This window comes from Triticum aestivum, chromosome 7B (genome assembly GCF_018294505.1).
Source record: "Triticum aestivum cultivar Chinese Spring chromosome 7B, IWGSC CS RefSeq v2.1, whole genome shotgun sequence".
NCBI lineage: Eukaryota > Viridiplantae > Streptophyta > Magnoliopsida > Poales > Poaceae > Triticum > Triticum aestivum.
Window position 1 is genome coordinate 356,074,857 of NC_057813.1, and position 7,473 is coordinate 356,082,329.

Here is a 7,473-nt window from a genome sequence, read left to right on the forward strand (position 1 = left end):
TCGGCTTGTTTTATTGCTCTCAACCTGAAAATGGACTAGGACGCTTTATTTTGGACCCCTCAACAAAAAGTGGACACCATCCGCACGTCAGACGTGCACGTGTACAGCGACCTGGATCCCATGGACACCACCTGGACAAAAGGAGTGCATGTGTATGGCCACCTCGCAAGAGCGACCAGCAGAGGCGCCCTCGCGGCGGCCGGCGGCGGTAAGCAGTGGTGCTACACGGTGCGCTCCTGTCGGTGACACCCTGCCTTCTCCCCGCCGGATGGCTGTTGGTCTGCACCGCACAGGGGAGGGTGGAGGGCTTGCCATTGAGAATGACGAGGAGGGGTGCGCCCCGCCAACCGCAGATGCCACAGACTTTGAGGTCACTGCCTAGGGGGAAATCAGCATGCCCGCCGCTTGTGGGGGAAACCGCATGCCCAAGATCCCCAGCGCAACGGACGAGATCGAGGTCCTTTGCGAAGTGAAGGGCAACTTGGAGGAGCGGCAGCTGCAGACCACACATGTCCCGCACACACCGACGCGCTAGGAGGCCGCGCGCAGCAGCCTGCAGTCTCACCGCCGCCGACACGTGGCGGGTAGCGGTCCAAGACGGAAGCGGTGACGGTGACGGTGGGGACTTGATCTGCTGGATGTGCACGCCCTGGGATGGCAGCGGCACTGATGGGAATTAGGTCATCGCAGTCCCGTCGTAGGGCATCCCATGCTGGGCGGCGGAGCTGACCTGCTGCAGCTGCAGCGCCTGCCGCGGCGGAGGCCGCCAGGAGCGACGGCTGCCACAGCAGCCAGGGCTGGGCGATGGTGGCAATGGATGGCAGCTGCAGCGGCCCGGCAAGCGCGGCGAAGGCCGCCTGGTGCAGCGGCTGCCACGGCGGCGCGGGGGCGGTGATGGCCGTCGCAGCCGGGTAATATGCCGGTCATAACAGAGGGGGCAAGAGTGATCGATAGGTTGCGTGGGCGAGCGGCTGGCGGGTGCAGGCGGCAACGAGGCAAGGATAAAAGGCTAGGTTATTCTCTTCCCGCAAAAAGAAAGGCTAGGTTATTCTCTTTTCACTTGTTAGTTAATCCTTGGCTTGTCTCATATTTAGATGAAATGATGAACCTGAGCCTTCAGAACTACTTAATCAGAACTGTAGAAACTTCATACTGAAGAAATTAATTAGAGAATTCATGACCTGTGAGACAAAAAATTGCACTGTTTATCCTCCTCAGTAGAGAATTCATGACATGAAAATTGCCTTTTGCATTTGCTTTATGGCAATTTTTAGTGAAAACTAAATTGTTCAGAGCCACCACCTGTTCTTTTCCCTTGATGAAGATTTGGTTTCATTAGCCTAGGCTGTTGTCTACGCATTTTATTGATCAGTCTCCACACTATAGGCAAAATACCTCATCCCCCCCTGTTAGAATCCTGGCTCCGTCCCTGCCTGGGCAACGCCGGTGCAGCGAGGAAGGAGGAGGACGGTCTCCGTTGATCCCTCCCGACAACTGGCACCACACTTGAGAAGAGAAAAGATAGCAACTACTGATCCACCCACCAAATCTGAGTGACCTTTTCTTAGCCATGGTGAGTTTGAGATTTTACCCTGAGAGTCCTTGCTTTGTTGAAATTGGTCATCATTATCTACATATATGCGCCTCACACTATTTTAGGATGTGCCGCCAATGATCTAGGCAACAGCCAACAGGCCATTATGGAATCATGTAGACATAATAAAGGCGGATGCATAAGGTGGGGGAAATTTTCGATTCAGATGTAAGTATTGTACACAAGAATACAGAGGAAACTACAACAGTTCAAGCACATTTGCTCAAGACATCAAAGAGGGAGATCAGATAATACCGAAATGCGACTGATCCTACTCTTCGGCAGCTTCAAACTGAAGTTGCAACGGCTGAAGAAAACTAGGATTATATTAATGGTGCATTTTCCATGTTCCCATTGCCTTATTAGTATTTCTAAACTGTCATATTTTCATCTAATCATTAATTTCTATATATTTATGTACCATGGTGTCACCAAACCAGTATCAGTATCGCCATATCTGGGCAACCTACGACAACAGCACCCTAGGGCTTTCAAAAAAAGCTCAAGCTCAATAAGCACTTCGAATTCGGCTCAAGCCTTAAACTAGCCAAGCTCAAGCCTTAAACTAGCCAAGCTCAAGCCTAGACTCAAGCCCATGAGGCTAACGAGCTTGAACTCAAGCCTAGCCTCTACTTTTACGTATTTAGTAACTCACATGACATACCAATATGAAACGTGAACATCCAAAAAAGGGGGGTCAATGGTTATGTGAAGCCACTCACCAAAGAAACGTAGATAAGAGTCAGTACCAGGTGCACAAACTCCAAGTACAGTAACTCTTCTTGAGGAAGAAGCCTGAGTGACAAGACAAGAAAATTAGAGGACAATGGGAGAAATTGTACATATTGCTAATTAACAATTAAACAATGTAAACACAGCCTGCATGATTTACTTAAAAAAGGGCATACCCAGTGCTGAAAGTCCCCACACGAGGTGGGGCCTGGGGAAGGGAATTTCTAGACAGCCTTACCCATACATAATAATTCTCACATGAAAGATAAAATGGAACCCGTAACATGTGGTGGTGCCGTAAATGAAGATGACCAAGTATCAAACTGTAACCGAATTAAGCTATATCAAAATTATACACTAAGTGATATAATCCTTGCCATCCATGCTAATCGAGTTTGCAAATGTTACAGATTCCCTTGGGTGCACACGCAATCCAACAAAAGAATGCAACACATAGCCAGAAATCCAGAATACGGCATACCTTCAGACAAGCTAGCAGCTCCAAATGGTCAATGCAAGTATCAGCAATGTAGCTGTATCCATTTAAACAAATATTAGATCTGAAAGATATTTGTTGAATAAAACTTTTATCATACTTGGTTGCATACATACAAAATTCACAGGTAACTTGTGTGAGCTAGCAACTTGTATTCAATATGCCATTGGTTTCAGGGACCTTTGCTAGTAATGCTAAACCTGTGGGGTAGTGCTTGGTCTGGCTTGTCTGGAAGGAAATTTGAGGAAGGTAAGATGTCATAGTTAAAGTCTTAAAGATAATATATAAATTAGTATCGTCGTCAAAAACAGACAATCTTTTAACTCTCACTGGGAGATATTTTGTGATTAAATCAAGAGAAACGAATTGGGGAATCCCAATCCCTTTGTCTCCAGAGTATTTAAATACCCTGTTTACATTCTTCATATTCAGAACACAAAAGAGAGGCCATGTTCTTATCATTTAAACTTGACAGGAGCTAATTCAAATATTAGTTGACTTCAAGAAATAACCAATTAATATATAATGAGGAATAACTCAAAGCAGATTTCTCAGAAAAAATACTAAAGTTGGTATTCCAATGTTTACTCGAGCATAGCCAAGCACTGTTTGCAATCCTAGTCCAACATGTGCACATGACTTTGACTAGAGAATGAGGACCTTCATTGTGCTGTCTTGATAAGGTGGATAGTTAGCACTACTGGATCTCAAGAAACTCTGTCTATTGGTCCTCTAATCAGCCCAACACTAGTTTAAGCCCTAATTACAATATCTCGATTTACACTCACATGAGTTCAAAGCTACACCCTCTGTTCACTAATTCAAAACTGCCAAAACGTCCTACATTGGTGAACAGAGGTAGTACAACATAAAAGAATTCTTACCGATGGGACAGGGCCGGCAGCGACTGGAAGCAGAGGAGCGTCGGGGCGAGATGGAGATGGAGAGGTTACTCGTTATAGCTGGCCAAACGGGCCGGGATAGTTGGGCCGGCCCGGTAGCACGGCCGGCACGGCATGACACGTGCTAAACGGGCCGGGCCCGGCACGCGGCACGCCATGGGCCGTGCCTGGGCCTGAAGGGCGAGCACGCGGGCCGGCACGGCACGGCCCGATTAACTTTTTTATATTTTTTTATGTATTCTAATATGGGCCAACAGATAAAAATAGGCTAAAAACGCTCAATGCGCAAAATAGGAGGTAGATTAGTGGGCCTGGCGTGCTGGTGGGCCGGCCCGATTAGCATACGGGCCGTGCCTGGGCTGCAGGCTGTAGCACACGGGCTGGCACGGCACGGCCCGTATAATAATCGTGCCTAGGCGGGCCGGGCCGGGCCAGGCACGATTAGGATGGGCCGTGCCGTGCCGGGCCGGGCCGGCCCGTTTGGCCAGCTATATTACTCGTGACAGACTTGAGCCCGTCCAGGGAGAATGCGTGCAGGCTCGATGGAGGAGGCAGGCGTCGGAGCAGGGCTGGGCAGAGGTGGAGGTGGCGGCGGCGTAAAACCCTAATCTCCGTCTGTGTCCGCCATTTTGCCCGTGCTGAGAAGGAGCAAAGGGAGAGGTGGGGACGGAAGTGGGCGACGGTCGAGCTAGGGGCCCTCGCGCCGCCGAGTTGGAGCTCCTCGCGCCGTCGATCACGCGCTCCTTGCACCGCCGCCGCTGCGTTTCTTGCTTCTCTCTGGCTTCCCTTCTCTGAATTCTAATTGGGGCCAGACGGGTGCAAGGGGTTTCTAGATCGATCTGGAGGAAAATCTCTACTCTACTCTTATAAAAAACCGAGTTGGTGATGATGGTGTGCCTGCCATCCTACAATATAGGCCGTCCAATTTATATCTGACAGATATGAAGGAAACAATGAAAATTTTGCAAAAATTTACCCATATCCCTCTTCAGATTTGCAAATAAGGCATTCCTTCGTTCATCATTTTCTCCCACAAAATAAACTACTCATACAAATGCATCTTGATGCGTGCAACGCATGGGCATCTTGCTAGTTAATACGAAAAGGGTGAACCAATCCCTAAAACGGGCCACCAACCAGGCCCCGGAAAAGAACTTACTGTAACTGTCGGGGCGGCTCGCTCTAAGGGCGTGCTTTCTTGGTCGCGTAGAGCCCAATCAAACCCATGCGAAAAGAATTTGACTTGTTTTTTTTACAATAATACGACTTTATTTCTCAAATATTCCCCGGTTCCAAAATAGATAACCCAAGTTTGTATTAACTTTGTATAGGGAGTAATAGATAGGTCATTTACAAGCATATGAGAAATAGAGTCAGGAGGGTTAGAATCTCAAAGTGAAGAAGGTCTAGAACAAAAGCAAAGCTTTGCTATCATATTTGCTCCACGGAAGCAATGATTATACGGAACTTTCCCAAACTCATTAGCAAGGTTATGGCATTTCCTTATCGTCACAACTTCAGGGCTGAAATAGTCCTTATGTTGGTTCAAAGTTTGTAATGCAAATGTATTATCTGATTCAACAATCACTTGGTTACCTCCAACGTTTGTTGCCAGATAGAGCCCATTACGAATAGCACTCAATTTAGCACAATCGACATTGTTAACATGTGGTAAAAACCAGTTAGTTGTAACCAGGAAACCCTGTTAGGACCGAGAGTATATCGACCAGAGGGGTGTGAATGGGAGATTCAAATATTCTTTCGAATGTTTTGAACAGATCCCAAACACAGAAGTGGAAAAAAAGTACGATGGAAAGCGGCTCAATCAAACATTATGTTGGGGAGCATATCCATCGATGTAGGAAGCAATTATGGTACGGGCTTGCAGTAACACAGGTTTAATCACAATGATAGTAATGCTACAAGCAATCACATGAAGTAACATGAGATAAAACATGACATGAGCATTGAAAGAAAACTGCAATAAGTGAACACAAATGAATCGTAAAATATGACAGAGATGATGAAGACAGCGATGAGAATACAACATGATGAACGCAAAGATATCTAATGTGAGCAACAGAGATGATCGAAGCGAATGAATGATACAACAGGTGATAAAGATCGGATAAATTGTCAACACAGAGCACGAAGGTAAGCTGCTGGATGAAATGCAGTAAAGTAGAATGAACCAGTGGTGGCGACAGATGAATTTGGTAAACAAGTTCACCCTTCTGCCAAAGGGCTATGTCTGGTTGGAGGGGTTTTGACTTAACATGGAAGATAAACTCTCTTCACCCTATTCTCCTTCACCACAAAGTTGATCAAACTCTGGTTGATTTCACTCGTGGTAGATACTTGTCGGTGATCTTCAAACCTTTGGTCGACCTTTGCGGACCACAATCACTCTTGGTTGCCGAAGATCTAGCTCGGTGAAGACAACAAATCTTCAACACTCGAGCGGAAACCTATCCGTCTAGAGAGTGCACTGCTCGCAAGAGTAATAGGTACAGAACTCTAACTCGGAATTATTGTGATGCACTATAACTGTCTAAGTCTGGGCTCTTGATTTTTCTCTCAGTGGATCTTAAACTCAAATCACTCGGAGAGGGGGTGCTCAAATCAATCTTCTCAGAAATCTTAAGCGGAGCAGCCACCGGATAAAGCCGACACGGGGTGGCTATTTATAGCTGCAGCCTTCCCTGATGGGAAATGACCAAATTGGACATCAAGAGAAGCCAATGGCCGAACAACACGAGTCCAGCGGGCAGATTTTGAGCACAACGGTAACATTGCTTGTGGAGCAAGTAATGTTAACTCCTCGATCTGAGACAAATCTCTCGCAGCGAAGAAGATCACAGTCTCTTGCTGGCAAGTATTTGCTCGGAACACAAAGAGGTTTCTCTCACAACTTTCATAGGTTTTGGGCTAAGCATCACAACGGATCTAAGCTTCGAGAATATATACCCTTCTTAATAGTACGAAGGTCCTATGACTCAAATGAACCAAATAAGAAAGACGAAAAGAATGCTACATCTTCAATTTGTCTTCGACTTCCATTCGCTGGAGTCAATTTCTTCGGACAACAACACCGAACCAAATGCTTTGCTTCAGCAGTAATCTTTAGAGGGGATAATTCCTTCACATCAATCTTCTCGTCTACATATCTTCATAGATGTAGCCCATTCTTCTCTGTAGCGCGGATATACTTCGGTGAAGTTACTCGAACTTGGCACCGGAGACATCGTTCTCTTCGGTTTCTGTATAGACTATTTCTCTCTGTATGCACTAGCAAACAAATCAGTCCATACCTGTTTCTATCAGCAATCTCCAAAACACAGGAAGGCAGATATTGCACCAACAATCTCCCACTTTTTGGACGATCGTTGACAAAACTGAACACATTGAAGGATAGATAATGAATGGAATGTAATGGGAAGGATAATGAACGATGAGAGATGATTACGAAGATAAAGCACACCCCCCCTAAAGATATGCATCATTTGAGTGCCTAGTTAAATCGGAAGGAAGCGAGGTGAATCTTCGTATGAGTGTCATTGACATAAGATCTCGTTCGTGGTCTCTTTTAGTGCACTCGACACTGTCTGAGATGGTTCCTGTCACACAATCTTTGAAAAGAATTAGATATAATGAATACTTTGAAATGATTTGTGACGAAGGATACGTCAAGAAGGCTTTCTCGGAGCATGATTTGAATACACACGAGATGTAAATTCCCTGCAAGATAG

At 46.2% G+C, this 7,473-nt stretch overlaps 1 long non-coding RNA gene across 1 annotated transcript; it reads right to left on the bottom strand.

Moving 5' to 3' along the window:
• Positions 1-2,317: 2,317 nt before the first annotated feature.
• Positions 2,318-3,780, bottom strand: LOC123156604 (uncharacterized). The gene is made up of 3 exons (XR_006478250.1): positions 3,707-3,780; positions 2,808-2,859; positions 2,318-2,389 (listed from the first exon to the last, which is right to left on the bottom strand). It is a non-coding gene; the product is annotated as an uncharacterized lncRNA (long non-coding RNA).
• Between the last annotated feature and the right edge of the window lie 3,693 nt (positions 3,781-7,473).